We start from the raw sequence: 14,161 nt of genomic DNA, 5'->3' as shown, positions 1-14,161 counted from the left end.
GATTGGAAATATCCAATATACACATACAGTAGATCACCGTTGATATCAGAGAACAATAATAGCACTCCATCTACAATGTCTCTTTGGGTCACCTAAAACACTATACCTAAAATAAATAATGAAATGAAAATAAAAAAAACTAATTATTTATAACATTTGCAGAGTCATTTTTATGACCTACACAGCTTTGGTTGGAAATGTCCATGTATGAGACAAAATGATAGAATGGGACACACTGGTTTGGGATTTTGTTTACCGGTGCCTATGAAAGACAAAATTCAAGTTTAAGAAGTAAATTTCAAACTATGGATTTAATGTTTTTTGACTGACATAGTAGCAGCTTCACAGGAGATTCCATCTACATGTTGAAGAGATCAAACTTTCTACACAGCGGCGAGCTGATACCGGGAAGACAGGTCAATCATATTTTTTGCATAAAAAAAGAAAAGATTTTCGCGTACAATGGAGGGAATAAAGAAACTAGAGGTATAGGGAGCCGAGTTTTTGTATCTGACAATGCTGGTTCCGTATTATGTATTGGCCAAAACACATGTCCGAACAAAACTTTGCATCGGTGACAAAAGAAGACAAGCGGGGGAAAAATCAATTGTGTCTCTGCAAAAAAAGAAGGAGAAAAAGTTTATTGAAACAGCCTCCCCCACATGTGCTGTTTCACTGCGAAAAATCAATACACAGACATGTTGCCCAATTGTGTTCTTTTGCTAGCATGCGGAATCGCGGGAAAACACTTTTGTTTCTCGGAGAGGAAGCGGTGTATACACGACATATTGTGGGCTTTCTGTAATCTTGTTGATCGGAAGGGTAGAGGTGCTTGTAATCAATAACGTTTGATTTTTTCTCCTTTTTTTGAATGGTTGGAAAATCTTTGCTTGAAGAGAAAAGAAAAAAAGTATGAGTGACTGCAGTTTTTTGAAATACAAGGGAAGGCTTATAACACGTGTAAATGTTCCTTCAATCAACTTTTGACTTTCTTTTGACTTTTGTAGTTTTGGAACCCTTCTCTGAGATCAGATATTTAAAAAACTTCAGCCATGACTGTCCACACAGAATGACATGATCATAATAAAATGCATATTTTTATCAACATCTAAATTTTAGATTATGCTACCTCACATTTGACCTTTTAAGGTTGAACGTGCCTCAGGGACAGATATTTGGGTTTTCAAATTTTTACAATTCTTTTCTGATCTACCTCTTGTGGGGGCTCATTTTAAAGCTTTCACCCTCTTAGTTTTTTTGAAAATCCACAATTTAATTTTCCCCCATAGAGTTAACACAGCGATGGCAGCCATTTTGAATTTCAAATATCACAAAATGTTTGGTAATTTGTTTCGTTAATTCCAAACTTTGCATGGTGACCCTTAATTTTTTATTGTTGATTTGGTAAAAGAATGGTTGAAAGCTTCATTTAGGAAAGTTTACGCAAAAGTTTAAGTCTTTCACTTTTGAGGCGCATACTACCTTACAGGAAAAGGTCTGTTTAGTTTCAATAGAAAGAAATTTAAAAAAATATTAAATTTTCTCATTGCAAAGAGAATCCAAGTTGTAAATGACATCAGTCAATAAAAATCCATGGAACAGGCTGTTTTCAAGGATTTTGCCTTTCTCACAATTCATATTTACAAATCTACATTCGTTTAATGTCCACTTTACTGCTCTTAATATCATATACAAACATTTGTCTCTATCAAATAGACATCTTTTTTCACAAATTGCAAAACATGATTTACTCCTCAAAGTGCATTGCCCTTTTTGTATCACTCTGTAAGGCGACCACACACTCTCTCGTTACTAAGGTATGTGAATTTATTTCTTTTCTAGATAAATTTCCAATTATGAGGTCAAAGGTGAATCCTGCAATACAACACCAGAACTACTTGAATATCCTCTCTCAACACAAAGAATTTTTTGTTCAAAAAATCAATCAAATTTTAAAATTTTTCAATACTTCAAGAAATTACCTAATAAATTTTCATGGTTTAAACTAAGTCTTTCATGAAGATTAAGATGAATCATACATATTTAACTCTTTGAATACTGTATTTTTTCCCACCAAAATTTTAGTGCAACATTTTACCAATTCTTTATGAAATTTTCTGTAACTTTTCTGATAATTTTGGACCAGATGAACACAATATTTCAACAGCCATAGTTTTTTATCAAAATTTTGGCAAAAATTTGACAAAAATTGACTGAGGTATATTTTACAGAGGCGACAAAAATTGACTTTGGCGCTCAAAGGGTTAAAGAGAAATATTCTTGATATCAAAGTATTGGACTTTTAAACATTGGCATCACTTCTGTGATTGCCTTTCAATAAATGTAACTGAACAATTATGAAAGTAGGCGGCCATTATGAGGCTGGCTCACGATTTATGACGTTATTCTGGGTATTTGATGGGGTTAAGTTGTTTGTAAGTCAGGGCACAGAGCTGACCATCTCTGACAATTTTATATAAGCACAGGGACAATATAATCGACGCTTACCTATAAAGACCGAATGAAAATAAAACTTCTTTGTTCCTGTAAAGCAGATCCCATCAATTCTTTTTGCATTTTTTAAAAAATCAAGGATTTATTTGCCAAATGTTGCTGTTTGCTGTTTGCTCATCACGCCTAAATAAAATTTTAAAACAATTATTCCTGGACAGAAATTTTGATAGAAACTGTAGCCAATAGGAATAATTCAGTCCAAAACCATAAACAAATTTACAGAAAAATGCATGAAAATTTACAAAATGTTACACTTAAATTTTGGAGGGAAAAAGTATTGCATTCAAAGTGTTAATGAATGGAAATAAACAGAAATTTTGTTTGGCATCAGAAAGCATTACTATAATTGGCAAGTGTGTGCAAATCAAACTGTTTAAAGGATCTGGAACAACTTATTTTATACTTTATGTATTTTCTCATTTGTTCAAGTTATCAACGACATAGTCAAATAGTCCTCTCTGGCTTTTTTTTGCTCAATTTTGATTATTCCTAATTTCTATTTATTTTCCTATTTTGCCAACTAGTTTTGTTATAATCTGTTCATGTATATTTTTGCATGAATTTGCTTTCACTGATGGTCTGGCAGAGTTGTGAAGGCAATAAAAAAACTTGCACTAACCTGACTGGAAAATACGAAAAGCTTTAATTCAGAAGTATTTACTTGATAAACTGCTGGATTTTATTTGGTATACACTATGAAAGAGAGGGGGGAACTGGACTCTCAGTGGACTATTCCACTCCCCTCTGCAGAAGACACTGTAATATACCTGTAACTGACACAATCAAAATCCTCAGATTATTGACAGTACAAAATATTTCAATATGCAGGGGAGAAAACTTAATTCTCACAGGCAAATGGGTGTACTGAAAACTCCTTTTGTAAAATCAGAAAAATGTCAAATAATACACCACAATATGGCACAGTCGGGTTTCCATCATGAATAGTTTTTCATTTCCTGATCGATGAAGGTTAACACCGACAGCCAAGTCCGTATCCTTGATAAGCTATTTAATCATCATCACAATAGAGAATTATTTGAGACCGATGGCTTGTCGGCTAAACTAGGGATAATATTCAATCCTTAAATTATCTCATCAAAATTACGAAGAGCTGAATTCAAATTTCTGCTTCTCAAGGTTTAGCTTTTAAAATGAATAGGAAAAACATGCAGACTCACCCGCATAAAATTTTAATGATCTTTTTAATCTAGCAAAAAAACAGAAAACTGATCTGGTAAATTTATATTTTTAGTCCCAGCACTGTTTTTTTCTAATTACTACGCATTCATGGTGTTTTTACAGTTCATTTTCACAATTTAGCAACGATTAGCACAATTGTCGTAGCGAACGAGTCCCCAATATTTCACATGAAAAAAGGTGAAAAAGAGATCAGGTCTCTTATATTTGTGATTCAGTTGCATTTCTTTTTCACTGATTACAATACGACCGAATCTGCTGGATTTGGAATTCAAACGATTATTTCCAGTTGAAGAATGACACGGCTTTAAGGGAAATTGAACCTGTTCAGTGCATGAGAAAGCCTACAGCTGACACGTAAATACAGCATGGTGCCACACTATACAAACAAAATATCTAAACCCTATAAGCAAGGTGGCAGACATATTGAAACCAGCTAAATCTGGTAATAAAATAAAATTTTTAGGTAAATTTTGCCCCCCAAAATTATCAATTTTGATATAAATCAAAATGCATACAAAAAACATATGGAATTAAAAAAAAATTGAGGTCAAAATATTGGGTGTTGAACATGTTCGACAAAATGTGGTATTGATTTTTTTTCACTAGCCTAAGGGGGTTGACTACATCAGCAGTTTTTAAGACACTGACATGTGAAAATGACAGCTGTTTTTTGGTCAAAAGATGAAAAGATGACTGAAAGGCTCATTATTCGGACTAAAAATAGCTGCTGACATGGCAAAAAAAAGTCGGAAATAACTGCAGATCTCGCTTTTTTGTGACATGAATACTTCTGCTGACACCATCAATATGGCTTCTTTAAACATGCAAAGCGTGCCAGTAAATTCGTGCAAAATTTCTAAATACAAAAGAAATATTTCCTATGCCAGTGGAGCATAAGCTATCTATCAGTCATCTCACTTTGTCGGCGCATCAGGAGCATTTGAAAAAAAATTTAGTTTAACGGAGGATAAATGTTCAACAGAAACAAGACATGATGGCAACCATTATGAGTTTTACAAAATATACTATTTTCATTATCCACAGATGACAGTTTCCACACAAAAAAATAAAATCTTCAAATGTGGCCACCTTATATGGCTGCCATATCCAAATAAATAAGTGAGCCATGACAAAAATGGACGCGCAGTAAGCTGAAAACAGTATCTTGAATCGTTTCACAAAATGCAAACAGAATGAAACATCATTGTTGAGAAACATTGGTAAAGACAAAAACGCTTCAGCTATATCTGTGGACTTGTGCAGACCAAACCCAATTTTTTTTCATCACAAATATTAAAAGATAGCAGTGGCCTAATTTAAGTACATCAGACAGACATAATTAACGCATAATTACTGTGAGCATATTGACACAATATTGATTTCAAGCAAAAGACAAAAATCAATAGATTCCCAGACATATTTAAATATTTTCCGATATTTTCTGATTTTTCAATGTCTCTGTTAATCCGAATCAGTGTTTTGCAATTTCGGAAAAAAATTTTGCAATGTATATTTGGCATTTCCATCGAAAAAGGGAGGTGATGAGTCTAAACGTGTCTCTCTCGGAACAATCATCAAATGGTTGCAAAAATTATAGAGCAGAATTAGAACAGATTAATAGATACTTACTGCAAATGCAGATTCCACATCCTGGTCAAATTTACAATCTTTTGCAGGTGAGAAGAACTCTGGAACGCAGAGGCAGAAAAAAAGAAAGAAGTCAAGACATTCCTCAATGTTTTCCGTGATCCGGTTGTTCAGGAATAAAGGTGGCTATAAACGGAATATCGATGCAAATACACGGGCACATCTCTTGCGATAAGAAGCTAAAAATAATGTGAGGTCACACGGAAGTCGCCGTCTGTGTGCTTTGCATTTTAATGAATATTAATGTTTCCCATTGTTTTAGGCAGCCGCGGTAATTGATTATGTAATTAGTGCTTCTGTTCCGGGCGATTTCAATATAACAGTCCGCTATTGATTTCCATAATTTGCCGTCATTTGGAAAAATCATGGATGTGTGTCATATCATGTGATTGTTGCCATGACGGCAGACGGCCATATTTAATGTTTTGATATTACTTATGATTCATAAGGGAAGTTATGATATATGAAGTCGTCTGCCTGAAGCCTCATGCTCCAGCTTTAAGGGATTTTGAAGACGCTCATAAATTCACAAATATTTTGACAGTAGGTAAGCACCTGAATCTCAGGGACATAGATCAAAATTCCTATTTTAATAGTATATTCATTTTGCAATTACGACCTTAATTGACCATATTACACATAAAATACCAAACTGTTGACTGTTCTGTTTATCCACACTGTACAATCATTTCTGCTTATTTCATTTTCCTCAAAAAATACATTTCCGTATCTATATCACATTACTTGAACGAAAATTGCTTGAATTAATAGTTTTCAAAAATGTATGAATATTTGACAAATTTATGAATATTTGATAATATATCCACACTGAAAAAAAAATAAAATGACATAATGCGCTAGGTTGAAATGCCTTGGACAAGAGATTCTGGGTATCACATGGAACATCTGTATATCTCTTTATGGCGTAAAGAATGGAACATTCTGTTCACGATAATTTATCAATTTGTCTTTTTTTATTCATGTGATCACTGTGTTCAGCTCTATTGACCAGCCAAGAATCAAGACTACATTCAGAATAGAAAAACTTTACAATTTTTGTCATTCTCTAGCATTCTGAGGGTACAATTTGTCCCAATATGAATCTGAATTGAAGAGCTAGTGTGTGTGTGAAAAGAGGTAGCTATGAATTTAGCAAGCATGTCCACACAAAGGTGGAAATTGTCACGCCAACAGGCATGAGAAAAAGCCCAACTACCAAGTACCAACTTTACACATGCAAGCTTGCCAACATTCAAATCAAAACATGATACCCACAAATTTGTCTGAGTTTTGCTATACCAGACCATCACAGAGTATACTGCAGTAATGTTGCAAACTATTTCTCATCCCTGTGAGCAGTGATACCTGTATACAAACAAACGACAGCCCCTGTTCCAAATTCACTGAAAATTGTCCGCCTGCATGTCTACCTGTAAACAAGTATCAGTGCGATATTTTTTCAACATCAATTATTGGTCAAAATTATTTGATAATTTAGTTCAATTATAAAATAATCTGCGATGTTGCTAAATATACTTCTTTCTGAAAGTACTGGGTAGAATTCTTAAAAAAAAACACAGAATGAAATTGTTTTGAATACAAAATAAAATCACTTCAAACCTGCAAATATATCCTGTATTTAATTTGATTTGTAATTTTCATGGTATGCTTTTTTCAACTTGAAAGGTGACAGACTACAAATTTATTATCTTTTCAGATAACTATCACTCCATTCACACCAATATACAACTGACCGCATTATATTCTTCATATTATCGTGAAAAATTGCACCCCTTCCCTCGTCTCTTCATGACGCTGGGTGCAGACAGATTTTTTTTTAGGCTATGGAGTACTCAGCTGTCTGAGATAGGTAGGTTTTATCAGTACTTTAACACTCTTTTAAAACCAAAAAGAAGAAACAACGAGAAAATCTAGGTGGGAACTATCGCATCTGGTCATACTTTTGTTTATTTGTATTTAATACAGGTGTAGATGACAGCTTTACATTGGAGTCGTGGACACCTCGGAGTCTGTCTGATAACCTTTGACCCCATGACCCCAGAAACAGTGCCTCGTGGAAGGAGGTTCCAGATGCTGTCCAGATTGACATATGCTAATTTTCAAACACAAGCGGCGACTTAAGTAGCTTTGATACGCTTAAATACAGTGCAATGGAAATACAACTTTAAAATCAAAAATTCAAAAAGTTTATCATGCATGGTAGGTGCTCCATATAAGGAAACTGAAGAATTTTTAAATATTTTGGCAACAATTGTCCTTAAATTTCAGTTTTGGTTGTGTTGATGGAATATGACAAGAGTTAAAATTCCAGAATTTTTAATCAAAATACCACAAATAAATTAACAAAATGTTGACATTGACATAAAAATATCTTGATGCAATCATCGAGTTTCATCATTTTTCAGGTTTCTTAACAAAGTAAAAATTCTTTCAAGTTCAACAACCACAGATTACGTCACAATTTTGTGTGACTTTTTACAGACAAATAAAATACACTGACAGTCATCACGACAAAAGGTCTCCCAGCAATTTTTTTTTCAAAAGCGATTGTAAAAAGCCAGTCTCTTCAAAACTTCACAATTACTAACTCTTCAAAAGTCAGCTGGTTACACAATCATATAGTTTAAAGTTTGATCTGGGGAATCAAAAATGCTGATAATTGCTTAATACATGGTGTAAAAATCTGATAATTGCATAATAGTGCACGGAACTTGTGTTCTTTCATCATTCTTGAAATAACAAACACTTAAAACACTCTCAAAATGATTGTTCTCAAAATCATGGAAAAAAGAAAAGCAATTTCAACACCCTTGATATCAAAATATGTGTGTGTGTATACTGAGCATGTATAAAAAGTTGCAAGTGAATGCACGCATACTCATACATATACACACACGCACTCACACATACGTGTACACATGCACACATAAATATTATATATATATACTAGTGCTCAAACGGGAAAATATTAATACACAGAGAATGCAGGCTTCCCCACAGCTAAAAACTAAACCAACTTGTCTGTTGTACAACCAAAAACAGGAAAAATGGACATGGAACCATGCAAAAATATTTGCCAGAGAGAGGGCTAGGAAAGGTGCTAGAGTAATATGTGCACAACCGTGAACCAATTCTGCCCCTAAACCTAAGTCAAGTACATTAAACAGCTAAAGTATTGTAATTTTTTGCAGGTTTGTAGAGCACTGCATGAGCACAATTTCTTCTCCAAAATTTTCTGTGAAAATCAAGCTTGGAATATTTTTCAAAATATCAGCACATACATCTACAGTCTAAGATTGGGTGGCCAATTTAACCTTTCCAATTGTCCGAGCTGTCGAATAATTGCCCAAAAACCCAGAATGAAAATATGCACATATTTAATCTTACACACACTCCTTTACTCAGATTATAATACTGCAGAAAAATGTTATGACAACTGTCAAAACCTCTCTGTAGGCAGGTGAAAGTTCAAATGAGTTTCAGGTACAGACTGACTAAAAATGTGGTTGTCACATCTGGTGAAGTTGCGACACTCTTTACATTCAATCTTGTCTGACTTACCTGCATGATGTTAAGTTACACTTATTAAGGCAGTTACCGACGGTTACCGTGCTAATGGACAATACCGTATCAAATCTCGTTCACCGATTGGAACTGGCGTTCACGCTGATGATAACATCGCAGCGCAAATTTAGATTGAAGGCACTGCGACATGGGAAATAACTCCCAATTTGTTGCAAGGGATTGTTTCTGCATTTTTAATGTATGATTAATGGACGACGGGTCCCAGTTTCCCATTTTGCTCCCATTTCCCCCTCACTTAACGATGATATTAATTTCGGCAGTGAATGTGACTAACGACATGATTCATTTATGCGAATTCAAACTGTCATTTTACGAATCAATCTCTCGCCGGATGCAGCCGACCTATGACCGTGACCCCTCCGACTTTCTATAAAAGCTTCCAATGCTAAAGCCCAGTGTAGTTTGATGGGAGCACTTACGTTTCCACGGTGACCTCATTTTTCACGACGATGACAAATGCTCGCATCAAAACTATCCGTCTGCCGGCGTATCACTTTATCTAATCACCGGGCCTCATAAATTCGTCTCCTTCCATCTCTCTAATCCCCCGTTCTCTTCATCGTTGATTCCCATTGTATTAATACCCCGTGAGTACAAGGCATAAAGCTTTTATCACCGTGATCATCATTTCTCCCAGGTGCTTTCGTCAACCTGCCATTGAAAATAAATCCCACAAAAAATTAAGAAAGCAAATCAGGAAGGATCTTGTTTGTCAAATTACAAAAGTGGCGGTTCTCTCTCACAGAAACTAAGCAACATTTTTAGAAACACTCCCCCCTGTCCGGTCTCTTAAAATGTATTCGTAAAAATCATGCTGCATGAGTTTAATCAGTGTCACTTTCTGAGTTGTAATTTAGTTTCAAAAACTAAATTTTTCAATGAGAATACAAATTCCGGTTGACGACTGCAATACACCCTGTAAATTTGTTTATCTTTTTTTTAAAAATTTTGGCTTAATAATGGCCAGACAATTTAGCAAGTCATAGTTAGATTTCTTTTTTACAAGGCACAGAGTTCAGACATGCTTGCAATTTGTCATGAGTTTCCAAAGTGACTGGTTGATGGTGTAATGTATAATTTAAATTATCATTATAACATTGCCCGGGGCAGTTTAGCCTTCCCCGCTTTTGTTTGATAAACCTTGGAAATTCTCTTAGTGTTGGTAGTATTGGATCATTATTACCGTGGACAAAAAAAATGGGGGAATGCGGGAGAGTTATGGATCGTCTGTCAAAAAAAACGACATTTTGAATCATTTGAGAAACTTTGAGTAATTTATTCTCAAAGAAATCTTTCATACCAAATGTTTTTCTATCAATTGATCCTACAAAGTCCTCACTTCGTTGTTTATTTTTCAACTTTTAAAAAACAATTTCTGGCAGATTGAAGCTGATGGACTAACATTGTATTTCAAAAATACCAAAATACGCTAGGTTATTGAGAGGTTTGTAAACAGATAAGTACACACAATATTTTTTTGTCAGCATGTTCTTTCTTTTTCAAACAAGTTATATATTAATTAGTAATCGCTAAAATGCTTTTATTGCATCCATAGCAACAATTCACCACTGACACTCGACAACAACAAAATTGAAACTTTTTGAATTACATCTTTAAGGTTCTCTTTGATAAAACTGATGTCGGCCGCACACACCAGCAAATCTCTTCTGACAAAGTGTGAAAAGACGGAAGATCACATTTCTGGACATTTCAGGAACAAAACCAAACTTTTCCAAATGTTTCAAGTGTTTTCCTTGTCAAAATATTTCAACCATATGCCTAATCAAAGTTGAAAACAGATATGTCGAGATTATTATTGTACCTTTCATGGTTTTGAGCAATAAAGCCGTTGCTATAATAAAGGCATTTCATAAAACTGACGATCACACTGACCAAACTGGAAAACGTTGTAATCAAGTGGAGTGTCTTTACCACTCAAATATCTAGGTCGTTGAGACCAGGCTCAACTTTTTATTCAAATTTGCTAAAAATTTTGACATTCGCCTGTAGTTCAAAAGAAAGTGCTGAAAATAGTAATAAATGGAGGGAGATACAGCTAAAATTTCGGATAATAATTTTAAATATCTATAGTACTTATATTTAAAAAGTGTTAAAACAGGAAACAGTCATTTTACATTAAATGATAAAAACTATTCACAAGAAAGTTATGTTGATTCTTTTGTAAATATGAAATTGTTGAATTAAAAACATTCAATGACCGAACAGAGACCGAACAGTAGTGTGTCTGTACTTTTCAAAACGCTTTTTGCGCAGACTACAGAAGAGTGACGAGGTAGCCGACTTGGAGCTCTCAGAATCCTTCTCTGCTCTTATTCCTCCTCAAGGAATATAGAAATTTGACATTTCCTCAAATTGAATCTCGAAGTAGTCGAAGTGCTCTTATCTGGGCGCGCTTGGCGATTGCGAATCACATCTTGACGTATATCACCCGCAAAACGTATTTGCACTCGGAGCAAATTCAACTTAGCCTACACTTGAAATCACACTAACTAGATAAAGTTAATCCTGGGACACGTGCGATCGCCGAGTGAAAAGTAATTCATCAAAAAAAAACAATAAAACATTACAACTCCCAGGGCGACCATATGCAGAACGCTACGCTTGTGATTGGTGTTTGCAATATATACACCCAACCTTCCTGTGTGTTATTGGAAACTTTTACGACAGCATAATACTGTCAAAATTTGGACCAATTTCAATAAAGTACGCCTGCAAATGCCTTTCCGCCGTATAGTTTGTACGCTTCACAACCCAACTACTGACAAAAACTAAATCTGACAATACTGTTAATTTGGTCAGTCCCCGGGAGGCGTTCACAAAGCAGAAACATTTTTTTTTCTGTTCCCCATCCCACACAGAAGGAACGACTAATTTTTTTTTTTAAAGGAGCTACATCGCATTGGATGTTTAATCAGCGAACGAAGTGGCATGTAATTTATAAAAGTGATGACATTTTAGCTTTTTTTTAATTAATTAATCAGGAAACAAGGAAACTCTAAATTGTCTCTCGCTCTGTGAAATCGACAAATTTGCCGCAATCAATCATATCGCAAAGACAAACACTCCAATATGAGATAACTTGATTTCTCAAACACGGTGAATTATTTCCTGTTCATATTTGAGTGAGCAGCTTGTTTTTGTTTCATCACAACGAAAGAATTTATAATATTTGCACAGTCTAGATAGAGCGTTGGTCGCGTGGAAGGCACGCTACAAAACGGCAGCTGTCTCCCCCCTCCCCCAAAAAATCATAAATATGATGTGAGACGGAAAGCTGATATTTTGTGTGTTAACTCTTCCCTATATACTTGGCTGGCCTTGGCATGGGTGCCTTCCACGTCATATCTGAGTGATTTTATCAGTTGCCAAAAAAACCACTATATCATCTTATCATTGGTCATACAGTATATATAATCTAAAATCAACTCAGGTGATTGGCTAGCCAACCATCATGTGCACACCTGTGTTTACTTGAAGAACACACTGCTGAAAATAATTGTACATGAAATTTTCAGCAGTTGACATGTTCTGCAGGGCTATGAATTCTACCTCAGAGTGACGCAAAGACTGACGATTCCGTGGAGTGCATTTGGCCAAACTTTTCATCAGTATTTAGGGTATAGAGACTCATTACACATATTCATTACATTTGCATGCGAGTTTTAGAGTAAAAAAAGTTGGTATAGAAGATCAATTTTCCTGTGAAAAGCTGGGTCTCACGCCTTGACTACTTACTGATTATAATGACCACAAGGTGTACATGAGACCTGTAAAAGAACAACCCAAGTTACGGGCAAGTTCAAGGGTAGCTATTATTGTGATTATCTCCGGCTTGCTGTCACAAGAGTGATGCCAAAATTAATTCAAAAGCCTGGCACTTTTATCAAAAAAATCTGTTCTGAATTTATTGCCCTGTGTAAAAAACAACAAAGCCTCAATATACTTTCATTTTACATTGATAGAGAGTTTGTAAACAGTTGAGCTTAAACTACCCCTCCCTGCCCAAAAAAATTAGGGACATGCATTTGCTACAAAAGTGATAAACAATTGCGCAATTGAGCAGAAAGTTGATTATAAAAATAAACTGACATGCCAACTAATTGGACCAATGAAAACACAATATCAGAGTAAGGAAGTCTTGATGGTAAAACCAACAAAACAGAATTGGTATCCGACAACTAATTTTACTGCCTTTGGTGTCAAGTATATCTTGAAAATTTGACACGACCGCTTTAAAATTGCTTAGAAAAGAAGCCTGACAATAATGACAGATATCGTACTTGATGGGGCAAAATATAGAACCGAGGCGAACACTGGCATCTGTTGCCTAGGCAACCAAAAATATGACACCACCAGAGCATAATGGCAGAGATGCATCATTTTCAGGGTACCTGGGAACAAAATGGGCTGAAATTGGCCAAATCTAATTCCGGTCGTACTGAGCGCAGTAAAACCATTAGTAAACAGAAACCATATGAAGTTGATGCAGAAATGAAACAGAGGCGCAGCGGGCATCCCTGAGAGTGGGAAAAGTTAATAAATTTGACTGAATGGTTTTGAGGTATAAAATGAAATATAGACATCGGTTGTAGTATTACTTGGCCATTCTAAGGTTTCCGATCATTAAACAGAAAAAAAATCGGTGAAATCAATTCGAGATCTGAGACGCGATACCCGAAGCTATAGCATTCAGATATCAATTAACTATTATCATGGATCGTGATACTTTATAACACTAACATTGCTCTTTCACATATGTTGTGAAAATTTTTGCAAAAATTTTTTTTCAACACAATATACAATTGAGATAATGGTACAAAAAAAGATATTATTCCCCTTTTTTTTATCAATCCACAAAGGTTGCCCTGAATGCCAACATTTTATGTGTTTTGGGTGCGAGCGTTTTTATGACCTATTCAACACCACGGGTAACTCCTAAATTACCTGACAAATTTTCAAAATCAGGCCATAAATTTCCATTCTTTCCACGGCAATTTTGTGACAGACATATTCACAGAAATAATCAACAATATTTCAAACGGAAAATAAGTACGGTGGCGTCGAAAACGATGCCATTATATCAATAATTTTGCGTGGAATAAAATTGGCGGGAAAACAGTTATCGGTCATGAAGAGATTAATTCCAGATATTGGCAGGGAAAAGGTTACGGGC

General features: G+C 35.1%; 2 long non-coding RNA genes across 2 annotated transcripts in view; one reads left to right on the top strand and one right to left on the bottom strand.

Moving 5' to 3' along the window:
* LOC139133436 (uncharacterized) overlaps nt 1-14,161 on the bottom strand; it is a 53,631-nt gene that overhangs the window by 9,397 nt on the left and 30,073 nt on the right. The window contains exons 2-3 of the long non-coding RNA XR_011552590.1: nt 9,387-9,618; nt 5,344-5,402 (exon numbers count right to left, since the gene is read on the bottom strand). This is a non-coding gene — a long non-coding RNA (uncharacterized lncRNA). The remainder of the gene's footprint in view (nt 1-5,343; nt 5,403-9,386; nt 9,619-14,161) is intronic.
* LOC139133437 (uncharacterized) lies at nt 5,804-7,898 on the top strand. The gene is made up of 2 exons (XR_011552591.1): nt 5,804-5,908; nt 7,348-7,898. It is a non-coding gene; the product is annotated as an uncharacterized lncRNA (long non-coding RNA).

This window comes from Ptychodera flava, chromosome 5 (genome assembly GCF_041260155.1).
Source record: "Ptychodera flava strain L36383 chromosome 5, AS_Pfla_20210202, whole genome shotgun sequence".
Taxonomy (NCBI): Eukaryota; Metazoa; Hemichordata; class Enteropneusta; family Ptychoderidae; genus Ptychodera; species Ptychodera flava.
The sequence above is the reverse complement of the archived record's forward strand: the minus strand, read 5'-3'. Positions and strand labels throughout refer to the sequence as shown.